This window comes from Pristiophorus japonicus, chromosome 19, assembly GCF_044704955.1.
Source record: "Pristiophorus japonicus isolate sPriJap1 chromosome 19, sPriJap1.hap1, whole genome shotgun sequence".
Taxonomy (NCBI): Eukaryota; Metazoa; Chordata; class Chondrichthyes; family Pristiophoridae; genus Pristiophorus; species Pristiophorus japonicus.
In genome coordinates this window covers 3,974,015-3,988,680 of record NC_091995.1, presented here as the reverse complement: position 1 = coordinate 3,988,680, position 14,666 = coordinate 3,974,015, and the positions used below count along the sequence as shown (strand labels likewise).

Below are 14,666 nucleotides of genomic sequence, written 5' to 3'. Positions count from 1 at the left end.
TACTCTCTTGCTCCATTAATAAAGCCAAGTATACCATATGCTTTCTTTAACAGCCTTCTCAATTTGTTGTGCCACCTGCAAAGATTTGTGTACATACCCTCAGGTCCCTTCATTTCTGCACCCCCTTTAAAATTTTACCATTTAGTTCATATTGCCTTTCCTCATTCCTCCTACCAAAATGTATCATTTCACACGTCTCTGCGTTAAATTACGTCTATCATTTGTTTCACCATTTCACCAGGCTGTCTATGTCTTCCTGAGGTCTGTTACTATCCTCCTCATTGTTTACGACATTTACAGAGTTTGTATCATCTGAAAACTGTGAAATTATGCCCTGTATACCCAAGTCCAGGTCATTAATATATATCAAACAGAGCAGTGTTCATAAGGACCCCTGGGGACCACCACTGTCTAATTCCCTCCAGTCTGAAAAACAACCGTTCACCACTACTCTCTCCTTCCTGTCCCTTCGCCAATTTTATATCCATGCTGCCACTGTCCCTTTAAACACATGGCGTTTAATTTTGCTAAGAAGTGTCTTGTGTGTTTTGAAAGTCTATATATACATCAATCACACTACCTTCATCAACTCTCTCTGTTACTTCATCAAAAAACTCGATCAAGTTAGTCAAACATGATTTGCCTTTAACAAATCCGTGCTGACTTTCATTTATTAACCCATTTTATCCAAAGGCCAATTCATTTTGTCTGAGATTATTGTCTCTATAAGTTTCTCCACCACCGTTAGGTTGACTGGCCTGTAGTTGTGAGGTTTATCCACCCTCCCCTATTTAAAACAGCAGTGTAACATTTGCAATCTGCCAGTCCTCTGGCACTAACCCCAGATCCAAGGAGAATTGGAAGATTGTAGCCAGAGCCTCTGCAATTTCCACCCTTACTTCCCGCAGTAACCTAGGATGTATCCCATCCGGACCAGGTGACTTGTCTACCTTTAGGAACCCTTACACACAAACACACTCACACACAAACAACAACTTGTATTTATATAGCGCCTTTAACTTAGTGAAACGTCCCAACACGCTTCACAGAAGTATTGTGAGATAAACAAATTGACACCGAGAATTACACTTCGAAATTATGCAGGTGAAAGAGGTAGGTTTTAAAGAGCGTCTTAGAGAAAGAAAGAGAGGGAGAGAGGCAGAGAGGTTTAGGAGTTTCAGAGCTTGGGGCCCAAAAACAGAAGGCACGGCCACCAATGATTGAGCAATTCTAATCAGGGATGCTCAAGACGGCTGAATTTGAGGAGCGCAGACATCTCAGGAGAGCATGAGAGGGGAGGGGAGGATTTGCGGGCTGGAATAGATTACAGAGATAGGGAGGAGTGACACCTTGGAGGGATTTGAAAATAAGGATGAGAATTCTCAAATCGAAGCATTGCTTAACCGGGAGCCAATGTAGGTCAGCAAGCAAAGGCGTGATGGGTGAACGGAACTTAGTACGAGTGAAAATAGGCGATCTTGGTTATGCTGCGGACATCTGGTTGAAAGCTCATTTCAGGGTCAAATATGACACCAACATTGTGAACAGTCTGGTTCAGCCTCTCCACCTCTCTACTGCTCTATCCTCCTTTAAGATGCTCCTTAAATCCTACCTATTGGTCATCTGCTGTAATTTCTTCTTATGTGGCTCAGTGTCAAATGTTTGTATTATAACATTCCTGTGAAGTGCCTTTGGATGTGTTACTACATAAAAGGTGCTATATAAATACAAGTTATTCTTGTTGCTGAGAATGGAAGGTGTATAACCCCACTTTGTGGTGTATTAAACTGTGAATAGTGTTTCGTGGTACAGTGAGGCTCCAGTTCCAGCTTGTATTCATTTTTTTATAGCCTCACGAAATACCACAGTGCTGAGGCGGGTGGGTGTAATGTTTGATATTTTCAGAAGCTGTGACCTCCCTCACTGGAAGTCCCGGTGTTTTCTGCTGTTCTCAGATCCTCGTTTTCTCCCCTCGGGGCGGCTCTCTTCTCCTGTTGAGAAGTAGGAAATCAGTTAGAAAGGGGGATCTCGGGGAGAGAATCTCTCCCCCGATCCCCGGCGAATCTCTCCCCCGATCCCCGGCGAGTCTCTCCCCCCGATCCCCGGCGAATCTCTCTAACTCTCTGCTTTTTCTCCCAGTCTCTGTGACCCTGGATGTGGAAACAGCGAATCGATGGCTCGAGGTGTCTGAGGATCTGAAGAGTGTGAGACTGACCGGGACCCGGAGGAATCCCCCTGACACCGAGAAGAGGTTTACAGCCCGGCCCTGTGTGCTGGGATCGGAGGGATTCACATCGGGGAGACATTACTGGGAGGTGGAGGTGGAGGGGAATGAGGACTGGAGTCTGGGAGTAGCCGCAGAGTCTGTGGGGAGGAAGGGACGGGTCACACTGAGGCCGGAGAATGGATTGTGGACCATCGGGCGGTACAATGATCAGTTTGATGTAAACTCCTCCCCGCGATCCCCTCTCCCTGCCGGTCAGATCCCCGGGAAGGTGGGAGTTTATCTCAGTTACGAGTCCGGGACAGTTACATTTTACAGCGCGGACACCAAGTCCCATCTCCACACCTTCACTGGGAATAAGTTCCCGGAGAAACTTTATCCTTTCTTCGGGACTGGGGATATGAACAAGTGGCTGAGAATCTGCTCCGGTTCCGGTCCGGGTCTGTAAAAGGTGCGGGGCCTCGGACCGGCCCGCGACATCCATGACCTCACAATGACTTGACCCCGCGCGGATAGGGTCAGGAGCAGAGGTCAGGGGTCGGGAATTAGAAAATGTCATTTTGAAATGATGCATTGTAAGATCCCAATGAGACTGTAAATACAACCCATACAAATATAAAATGTGAGGAGACTTAAATAAAAAGTAAAAGCCGACAGCAAGTCCATCCCAGCCCTTTCTCATCACTGCCCCGCTCCTTTGTATTAAAAAGCAGGTATAAGTTGTGCTCTGACAATGAGCACATTCCTCAGGTATACAGCACCACGCACCATTGGTGATGGGAAATACACAAACTGTCTCTCCTCAAAAACACCGGGAGTTTGGTAATCTTCGGTTTAAAGGACTAAATGTTCACTTTTCCTTCCGTGTGGTCTGTAAAACTGGCGGCCGATCCGCTAACACCCGAGTTGTTCCCATGGTCGAAGTAAAGATTCACCCCGGAGTGTTTAACGTCCCTTTCAGGCCATTGTAGTGCCACTTTCAGCCAGGAGATGGTGATGGCGAGCTGTACAAAGCACTGTAAAGTTTTACAGTGCAATATCACCACCTGCTGGTGTAAAGCAGTACTGCGGAAATACCAAAAAATGCAGAAACACTCGGCTGATTTGACAATTCAGACAAGACCTTTCTTCAGAACTGAAAGATAATTGGATCAGAAAGAAGGACGTAAAATAAACAGGGACCTGGAAAGCTGTGATTAAAGTCCCTCACCTTTCTGAGTACATAACTTGAGCTGACCCTCCAGTGCAATACTGAAACAATCAGAAGGAAGGAGCTTGCATTCATATCGGTCCTTCAGGATCTCAAGTCATCCCAAAACACGTCACAGCGCAGTGAAGTGCAGTCACTGTTATTTAGAAGCACCATCTTTCGGTTGTGTTGTTGGATACCCTGTGTGCCTGTTCAACTGGATGTTAAAGATCAGGAGACACTATTCAAATAAGGGCAGGCAGTTTACCCATGTCCTGGCCAACATTCCTTCTGCAATCAGTTGATGGATCTGGAGGAGTTGGGCAATGGAACATGCCCTTATTTACAAAGCTGACATGGTACGTTGGTGGGTATTTTGGTGAATGATCTAAAAATTTACATCGGGATCTCGGTAATCTACAAGAAAGCTAGTGGGAGTCAGGCTGGGTTTGAATAAAACGAATAAATAGGATAAGTAGTTGTTATGTGGATGGCCAGTACCGGATGGAATTTACTGTTCCTGTATTGAGGCCAATTCAGGACACCAGGGGAATGAGTTTCATGTCTGAGACCAGCAGTGTCAGGTTGCCAACACTCTATTTGAAGGTAATGCATTTTACATTTATAATGGAAATATCTTGTGTGCAGACACTGGGACTTGATTATGGAATCAAAATAAACCAAAGGTTAAAAAACTCAGTGTCAGTGTCAGTATGGGGTCCTGGATTATCCACCCATTTCCACTCTTTATTGGGGGTCCCCTCCATCATTGCATACGGTCGAGGTTCCATTGTAGTTTATTTCGAGAGAGAGAGAGATGATTGTGACGTCTCTCTGTGCTGATTGGATCAGTTGCTACTATTTGATTACAGTTTAGAGTTTAGAATTCCCCGTGTGTGGCCCGGATGGCTCAGTGGGTAAATGCTCAGCCTGGTGTGTGTGGTACTGAGCCGTGCAGAGCTGGGAGGGCCCCAGCCTGTACTGAGATAACTGGTCTCACACAGAACAGTGGTGGCTGGGGATACTACGGTTGTCAGAGGGGAGCGAGTTCCACATTCTCAGCACTCTCTGGGTAAAGAAGTTTCTCCTGAATTACCTGTTGGATTTATTGGTGACTATCTTATATTTATGGCCCCTAATCCTGGTCTACCCAGCAAGTGGAAATATCTCCTGTACGTCCACCCTAACCTTTCATCATTTTAAAGACCTCTATCAGGTCACCCCTCAGCCTTCTCTCTAGAGAAAAGAGCCCCAGCCCGGGGACTATCCAGTGACTCCTCCTGCAGGACGTGACCATCAGGCGAGGACACAACTGAGCCCAGCCCTGCTGTTCCCGAGCCTCCAGTTAGTGCCTTTAGGAGGAGAGGCGAGGAAAGTGAGGTTGAGGGACCGCTACAAAGAAAGCCACGTTAAAACAGGCTTTGTACTGGCTGTGCTGGTGCTCTGCTTACTGTGCCACGGTGCACGCTGCACTCCACACATGGGGATCTCCCAGTCTGAGCTGTGCTGCCCTCTAAGCTGGACTGAAATCTCCCTTACAGTTTCCAATGCATTTACAAAGTGTTGTTCTCTGGTAGTTTTAGAAACTACATTTCCTGATTCACCTAGGAGTCAGTAATGAAAATATTATCAGGAAACTGTGTGATTATACAGGCCAGCTCTCTGGTATTTTTTATTTGCTTTGCTCTCTTTAAACAGGTAAATGGTAAGGATTTCAAACCCTGCTCTCACAATTGGATCACACTTTGTTTTCACCCATTTACTGAATGTCGCGGTTCATTGTGTCTCCTTTTTGCATGTCAATTACTTTCATCATAATTGATGTAAATATTGTAAAACTATTTTCTCAACTAAAGTAAACTCGAAATCTATTAAGACTTCGATAATTGTAATCACCCTGTATATCAATAAAGAGCCTGTTGTAATCTCCCTCTGGCGTTGTCTGAAGGTTGGTTGAGGTAACACGAATTTTAAAAGGAAACCATTAGATCAGAGTTGTATCTTACACACATTTTAAAAGACAAATGAATTCATGTTAACTTCACAGCAAGGTAAAAACTAGTTCGTCACCCTATTTTATGAGGTTACTGGCTTTCCCAGGTACACAGATGATGCCCACATTGCTGGGTAAACCCGTACATTTTACCCCCTCGACAGAAAGGGTTTACATTCGCTGAATGATCAGATTGTGTATGACAACATGCAAAGGCTCCATCCAAGACGCCATCGAATTTCAAGACCCAAATGTTTCCCAGATTTATCTCAACATTTGCCAAAATTATATACAATTGGTGAAAGTATGTTCCAGCTTACAATGAAGTAGATTTTAGTATTTCTCGCCGGGGTGTTGTGTATTGCTTGTCAACGCACACAATGAAAAATGTGACACAGAGGATCGTACGCTGATAACAGAAACCGCCTGATTACACCCCATTCATTTCAGTTGAAATTAATTTGTGTTCAGTTACCGGTGTGTGATCCGCTGAGCAGATCTTCCTTTCTGCTCCCCGCTCAGGTGACCCGGAATATCGGATGGTAAAGACGACAATCATTACAATGTTGGATATGATGATCCAAATGGAACATTTTGCAAGATGGCATTGCATAAAAATCTATGCAAAAGATTATTTTTTTTCAAATCAGCATCGGTTTCTCCTCTGCCCCCCTCCTTTCGCCCCGCCCTTCCCCCACGTTCAGCACAATGTCCAGTCTGATCCAAGGTGCAAAGTGAAACGTCATAGACAGTGAATGTGACAGTATTTCATCCAGGTGTGAACAGCACTTCCAGGGACGCAATGAGTGATCTGTGATTGGGAACCGGGTCTGGATCCAGCCACAGAAACATGAGTCCAGCAGTTTAAATCAGGAAGTACTAACAATGGTCTTGTCTTCCAGACAGCTCCTTGACATTTAGGGCACTCTGTGTTTTAGGGTGAGCGGCTGCAATCATTAACACGATTCAGTTTATGGATCTCTATCTCACACCGTGTGTCACCAGAGAGTTTGTAGTCGGTAGCGAGTTGGGTGCGGAGCAGTGTTGGGCAAAATACGGCCCGCGTGCCATATCCAGCCCGCGAAATCATTCTATCCGGCCCGCTGGAAGGAACAGAAGTAGTACGCGAGCAGGACCTCGAGCTGCATATTCGTCTATCCACTTTCACTTCTGATCGGTGAGAGACAGACCCGAACTGCAGCCAAGGAAAAGCCATAGTTATACTTAATTCAAATTAATAATTCTCAAAAGCGATTCTCCCTGAGCCAATCGGAAAAGGATCCGTGAGTCTGGACCCCAATGGCGGACGTCCGTACCCTGAATGCACTGCGCACTGGAATATGTCCTATCCATTTGAGAGTGGAGTCATGTCTGCTCATCTCCACAACTCTTCCCGCGCTGCATCTTTCCTCTCCCTGTATCCAGAGTACGACGGCAGGGGAGTTCTCATGAGGCACCAATTGGGACGGCATTCGTCATCTTTGCAGCGGGACATGAGGATGCCTGAGGTGGGGAATTGATGCTGACACAGGCTCTAAAGAGGGAATAGTTCTATTTCACAGCACTGATTTACAGAGACCAGAAGATACCACAACATTTTCAACTTTTATCTTTGATCCAGTACCGAACACCCGGTGTGTGACTACTATCTGAATTTATGTTTATGCAACGTTTATGTTTGTGCAATGTTGGCTCCAATTGTTTTCACGCACGTCCCTTTAAATTTACTGCCCGTCCGGCCGCTATTGGTGGAAGGTTGGTGGGCGGCCCCAAACAGCTCATCAAAACTTGTTAAGTGGCCCTCCAGCCCAAATAATGTCCCAGCCCTGCACCAGAGTGAGCTGTGAGCTGCAGGAACACGGGGACCGTGCTGCCTGTAATGTTGCTCCACAGGCGGAAGGTGGCGCTACACCGCCGTGTCTCAGGTGGATTGCCGCTGTCCGGGTCACTCCAGCTGCTTTACCACCATGGCCATTGGCCACACTTCCCCGGGGGCCGCCAGCTCCACTCACTCTCGGAGTCTGTTCAGCGGCCCGTCTGTGTGAGATTCAGAGTCTGAAATAGAAAAGCCCGCGTCCAGTGACAATGATCTTGTCAATGGTGAGTTCTGAGCCCAACCTCATCAGATGTGTCTCATTTTAATCGGTGTTTAACTGCAGAGCGGAGGGGCGCTGCAGGGTGAGTGAAGGTGGCTGAAGAGCGGGAGGGGGGAGCTCGCGGAACGCCTCAGAGCCCCGGGAAAGACCGGATTTAGAAAGGTGCAGAGTGCAAATCCATCGGTGGGGGTTCCCGGGGACACTTGGGGACATTTGCCGAGAGTCAGTCCGCCTCTGAGGGTAAGTCCGCGGGCCGGATGAACCTGTTCCAGGGTCTGATCCCACACCCCTGCTGTAAACAGATGTTTCCCCTTACCATCCAGATGCTGTCACTTTTTCCCATTTGCTCCTCACAGCAGCGGACATCTGGGGCATTAACAGAAACCTCAGTGGCTGTAATTTACTGACTGAATTCAATCTAGTCTCCTCCTACAATACTAAACTTTCTTTAAACAGTAGATATTATCACACAGCTCAGAGGTTTACAGATTGAACTTACTGATATATTTAGCTGAAATTAAACAGTGGTGTGAGACACTCAAATTTGGCAAAGTATAAAGGTATGACTTATATAAAAATAGTTACCACGCTAAAGTTACCAGCGGCTCAGTTGACCCTGGTGAGATTATCTGGAGATGCAGTATATAAACCAGTGGAATTTAGCCTCAAATCCCTGGGCTGGGACCTCCCACCCTCCCTCTGGCAATTAATGGGCAGGGCTGGGGGTAGTGAGGGGGAATTTTGGTCTGGGCGCAGTCCATCTATTTCACCGCCCATTGGATTTCCTACCACACACGGACAGGGCTATTGAACTGATATTCAATGGACAGAATTACTCCAGTTTTAAATCCAAAAACAAAATACTGGTGCTGGAAATCCGAAATAATATTAGAAAATGCTGGAGACACTCAGCAGGTCAGGCGGCATCTGTGGAGATACAAACAGAATTAACGTTTCAGGTGAACAATCTTTCAAATATTGGGACTCGGTCTTCACTGAAATGTGACTCCCGAGCAGCATAAACCTTCGGTGTTTTCCCGGTTATGTCCTGGGGTCGGGGGATGGGATGTGGAGGGAGTGGCAGTGATCGGGAGAGGGAGGTGATCGGGAGATTGGGGTGATCGGGAGAGGGAGGGGGCACTGATCGGGAGAGGGAGGGGTCAGTGATGGGGAGAGGGAGGGGGCAGTGATGGGGAGAGGGAGGGGGCAGTGATGGGGAGAGGGAGGGGGTAGTGATGGGGAGAGGGAGGAACAGTGGGAGAGGGAGGGGGCAGTGATGGGGAGAGAGAGGGGGCAGTGATGGGGAGAAGGAGGGGCAGTGATGGGGAGAGGGAGGGGGCAGTGAGGGGGAGAGGGAGGGGGCAGTGATGGGGAGAGGGAGGAACAGTGGGAGAGGGAGGGGGCAGTGATGGGGAGAGAGAGGGGGCAGTGATGGGGAGAAGGAGGGGCAGTGATGGGGAGAGGGAGGGACAGTGATGGGGAGAGGGAGGGGGCGGTGATGGGGAGAGGGAGGGGGTGGTATGGGGAGAGGGAGGGGGCAGTGATCGGGAGCGGGAGAGGCAGTAATGGGGAGAGGGAGGGATAGTGATGGGGAGAGGGAGGGGCAGTGATCGGGAGAGGGAGGGGACGGTGATAGAAACATAGAAACATAGAAAATAGGTGCAGGAGCAGGCCATTCAGCCCTTCTAGCCTGCACCGCCATTCAATGAGTTCATGGCTGAACATGAAACTTCAGTACCCCCTTCCTGCTTTCTCGCCATAACCCTTGATCCCCCGAGTAGTAAGGACTTCATCTAACTCCCTTTTGAGGGAGGGACAGTGATGGGGAGAGGGAGGGGCAATCCTGAGGACGTGGATCTGGGTTGGTCCAATCATTACCCGGAGGCAGGTTTAGTTTGTTGTTTTGAAGCCCTACCTGATGAAGACTTCCTGAACTGACCTGGCCGAGCGCCGGCCGCCGGCCGCCGGCAGCGTTCAATTTAGCCCAATTTTACAAACTGGTCGATAATCAGGCATTGCGTCCTCTATTTAGAGATGCAAAGGGCCTCACACTTGTGTCAGCTGTGGAACCTGGACACCTCTTTTACTGCCTTTCCCAATACGGCTCACTCTACACCCGCTCTGTGGGCACGGCGCCATCGAATTTTAGGACCCAAATGTTTCCCAGATTTACCTCAACCTCCCCCAAAATTATATACAATTGGTGAAAGTATTGTTCCAGCATACAGTGAAGTAGTTTTTCGTCTTTCTCGCGTGGTATTATGTATTGACAGTGAAAGCGCACAATGAAAAATGTGATACAGAGGACTGACTGTCCGCTGATAACAGAAACCGCCTGATTTCATCCCATTCATTTCAGTTGAAATTAATGTGTGTTCTGTTACCAGGCTGTGGTCCGCTGAGCAGATTTTCCTTTCTGCTCCCCGCTCAGGTGACCCGGAATATCGGATGGTAAAGACGACAATCATTCCAATATTGGATATGATGATCCAAATGGAACATTTTGCATGATGGCATTGCATAAAAAATCTATGCAAAAGATCAATTTATTTAAAATCAGCATCGGTCTCTCCTCTGTCCCCCTCATTTCGCCCCGCCCTTCCCCCACGCTCAGCACAATGCCCATTTGTCTCTCAGTCTGATCCAAGGTGCAAAGTGAAACGTCATAGACAGTGAATGTAACAGTATTTCATCCAGATGTGAACAACACTTCCAGGGGCTCAGAGTGATCTGTGACTGGGAACCGGGTCTAGATCCACCCACAGAAACTTGACTCCAGCAGTTTCAATCAGGAAGTACTGACACTGGCCCTGGCTTCCAGGGAGCTCCTTGGCATTGAGGGCACTTTGTGTTTTGGGGTGAGCGGCTGCAATCATTAACACGATTCAGTTTATGGATCTCTATCTCACACCGTGTGTCACCAGACCGTTTGTAGTCGGCAGCGAGTCTGGTGGAGTCCGTATTTATGTGGAATATGTGAGGTTTCAGCCCCTCTTCCAATATTTGAAGGGGTTGCTCCTCAAATTCTGGTTGCACTTCAGTCCCACACTCCTGATCTTTGGGCATCCTGTGCGGAGGGGAGCGGGCAGGTCGATGACCTTTCAGCGACTGGGACTCGGTCTTTACTTAAATGTGATACCGAGCAGCGTAAACCGTCTGTGCTTTCCCCGGTGTGTCCTGGTGTTAGGGGATTGGGGTTTGGAGGGAGGGGCAGTGATTGGGAAAGGGAGGGGCAGTGATTGGGAAAGGGAGGGGGCAGTGATGGGGAGAGGGAGGGGGCAGTGATGGGGAGAGGGAGGGGGCAGTGATGGGGAGAGGGAGGGGGCAGTGATGGGGAGAGGGAGGGGGCAGTGATGGGGAGTGGGAGGGGCAGTGATGGGGAGAGAGAGGGGGCAGTGATGGGGAGAGGGAGGGGGCAGTGATGGGGAGTGGGAGGGGCAGTGATGGGGAGAGAGAGGGGGCAGTGATGGGGAGAGGGAGGGGGCAGTGATGGGGAGAGGGAGGGGCAGTGATTGGGAAAGGGAGGGGCAGTGATTGGGAAAGGGAGGGGCAGTGATTGGGAAAGGGAGGGGGCAGTGATGGGGAGGGGGAGAGGGAGGGGGCAGTGATGGGGAGAGGGAGGGGGCAGTGATGGGGAGAGGGAGGGGGCAGTGATGGGGAGAGGGAGGGGGCAGTGATGGGGAGTGGGAGGGGCAGTGATGGGGAGAGAGAGGGGGCAGTGATGGGGAGAGGGAGGGGGCAGTGATGGGGAGTGGGAGGGGCAGTGATGGGGAGAGAGAGGGGGCAGTGATGGGGAGTGGGAGGGACAATCAGCGACAGGCTGATTTGGGCTGGTCAGGGTTTTCCAGCCCTGCAGTGATGCGGAGGAATATTCTTGCACTTACCGGCTGCACGTACATGTCGTTATTTGTTCCAAAAATCTTAGCTATTTTGTGGCGGCCTCCACTGGTTGCATTTTGCGCCAGCATTTGCTGTCGGAGTGAATCTAACAGCGTATGTCAGTAGTTAGACTGTCTTTGCACATTTAGGTTTATAATTTTTTTGTGTGCCTAGTTGCTGTAAGTATGAGATGATAATGGCGCAGTGAGTGAAACAGGGCATGTGGGAGCTCAGTGAACTGGGAAAGTAAATGTTATGTAATGATGTGTGTATCGTCCCAGTACCTTAAATGTAATGTGAGCACTATGCCACACCAGAGAGGGCGCTGTGGTGGGAAACCTGATAGTACCTGCAACAGGCGCTCGATAAGGCTGACCACTCTGGAGCTGAACAATAAAGGACGAAGGTCACAGCAGTTAGATCAACACCAGACCGTGTGGAGTCAGTGATTTTTGTGCTACATACACCACAGTAAATGTTGTTATGCAGAGGGATTTGGGTTTCCTTGTATATGAATCACAGAAAGGTAACATGCAGATACAGCAAGCAATTAGGACGGTAAATGGTCAGTTAGCGTTGAGTTTAATGGGGTTGGAATATATGAGTAAGGAAGTCTCACTGCAATGATATTGCCCTTAGGCAATCCCTCAGAGTCGAGGATGACTTGCTTCCAGACTAATATGAGGTGACTGACAAGTCCAATGCGGGACCTACAGTCTCTGTCACAGGTGGGGCAGATGTTGGTTGAAGGGACAGGTGGGTGGGTTGCTTGGGTTGTCATGCACTCCTTCTGCTTGCTCCCGACAAAGAGACTCGATGTGTGTTCGGCACCTTCCCGGATGCTTCTCCTCCATTTTGTGCAGTCTTGGGCCAGAGATTCCCAGGTGTCGGTGAGGACTTTGCACTTTTTCAAGGAGAATTTGACGGTGTCTTTGAAGCATTCCCTCTGCCCACCTGGGACTCGCTTCTGTGTCAGAGCTCTGAGTAAAGTGCTTGCTTTGGGAATCTAGCATTGTCAATGCTTCGATGCTGGAAATGTTGGCCTAAGCGAGAACACTGATGTTGGTGCGCCTATCCTGCCAATGGTTTTGCAGGATCTTGTGGAGGTTCGTGGTACTTCTCCAGTACTTCAAGTTGCCTGCTGTACATAGTCCATGTCTCTGAAGCATACAGGAGCACAAGTATCACGGCTGCTCTGTAGACTATGAGCATGGTGCTGGGTTTGAGGTCCTGGTCTTCAAACACTCTCTTCCTCAGGTGACCAAAGGCTGCACTGGCACACTGAAGACGGTGTCTACTTCATCATTGATGTCTGCCCTTGTTGATGGTAGGCTCCCAAGGTATGGAAAATGGGCCACGTTGTCCAAGGCCTCATTGTGGATCTTGATAATCAGGGGTGTGTGGCGGAGGCAGGCTGGTAGGGAACCTTTGTCTTACAGATGTTTAGTGTAAGGCCCATGCTCTCGTATGCTTCGGTGAAGGTGTTGATGATGGTTTGGAGTTCAACCTCCAAAACACAAGTGTAATCTGTATACTGTAATTCAATGACAGAGGATGGAATGACCTTGGATCTGGACTGGAGGTGATGGAGGTTGAACAGATTCCCGTTTGTTCTGTAGATTAGCTCCACTGCAGCGGGGAGCTTATTGAGGGTGAGATGGAGCTCTGCAGCAAAGAAGATTGAGAAGAGCGTTGGTGCGATGACACAGCCATGTTTGACCCACACGTGTGTTGTGTCTGTGGTGGATCCATTGCTCAGGATCACGGCTTGCATGTCATTGTGAAGCAAGCGGAGGATGATAAACTTTTGAGGGGAGCCGAATTTGAGGAGGACAGTCCATAGTCCCTCATGATTGACAGTGTCAAAGGCCTTTGTGAGGTCAAAGAAGGCCATGTACAGAGGTTGGTGCTGCTCCCTGCATTTCTCTTGGATTTGACGCATGGTGAAGATCATGTCCATTGTGCCCCTTAGTGGGCGGAATCCACATTGCGACTCTAGGAGGAGCTCTTCAGCCACTGGGAGAAGGCGATTGAGGAGGATTCTTACGATGACTTTCCCTGTGGCCGACAGCAGGGAAACTCCTCTGTAATTACCGCAATCGGACTTGTCACCTTTCTTGACGATACTCATGATTACAAAGTCTCTGAGATCCCCTGACATGCTCTCCTCCTTCCAGATAAGAGAAATTAGTTAATGGATTCATGCCAATAGTGCTTCTCTGCCTTGCTTTAGTGCTTCGGTGGGGATTCCATCTGCTCTGAAGCCTTGTTGTTCTTCAGTTGTCGGATGGTCTTTTCAGCCTGGGCTTGTGCTGAGGTGAAGTTGGGACACATGCTGTGCAATGGAGCCGAGGACACTCACGGCAAAGACAGTCTTGGTTAAGGGGATCTTCAAAGTGCTCCTTCCAGTGGGCACTGACTGCCTCTCTGTCCTTGATGAGTACCTCTCCGTTCTTAGCCCTCAGCAGGGTAGGACCTTGGGTGCTTGGGTCCTTCACTGCGCTAAAGAATCCTCATACATCGTAGTTGTCTGCTAGTTGCTGGATCTCCTGCACTTTTTCCACCCACCACCTGTTCTTTATGACACAAGATTTATGTTGGACCTCGGCCTTCAGACATCTATCGAGCTGCTTTCATGCTCTCGAGTTGTATTGCTGTTTCCAGTTTTAGAATGCCTTGCGCTTCTGGCTTATTAGTGTTTGGATCGCCTGATCGTTCTCGTCAAAGCAATCTTGATGTTTCCTGGTCGAGTGACCAAGCGTCTCTTCACAGGGGATAATTATGGAGGCTTTGAGTTAAGACCAGGCGCTGTGGACACTCTGCATCTCCTGAAGGGCAATTATGTAGGGTGTTGGTGAGACCACACATGGAGTGCTGGGTACAATTTTCGTCCACTTACCTAAGGAAGGATATACTTGCCTTAGTGCAGGTGCATCAAAGGTTCACTAGATTGATTCCTGTGAAGAGAGAGCTGTCCTAAGAGAAGAGATTGAGTAGAATAGGCTAGTCTTCTTTGGTTTTTAGAAAAATGAGAGATGATCTCATTGAAATGTATAAAATTACTAGACGGCTTGACAGGGTAGGTGCTGAGAGGGTGTTTCTCCTGGCTGGAGAGTCTAGAAATAGCGGTCATAGGCTCAGGATAAGGGATTGGTCATTTCAGACTGAGATGAGGAGAAATTTCTTCACTCAGAGGATTCTCTACTCCAGAGGGCTATGGATGCTGAGTCGATGATTATATTCAAGACTGAGAGCGATAGATTTTTTGACTCGAAGGGAATCAGG

General features: G+C 48.6%; 1 protein-coding gene across 1 annotated transcript in view; it reads left to right on the top strand.

The window, feature by feature from the left end:
• Nucleotides 1-14,666, top strand: part of LOC139229628 (zinc-binding protein A33-like) — a 143,984-nt gene that overhangs the window by 42,452 nt on the left and 86,866 nt on the right. The window lies entirely within an intron of this gene.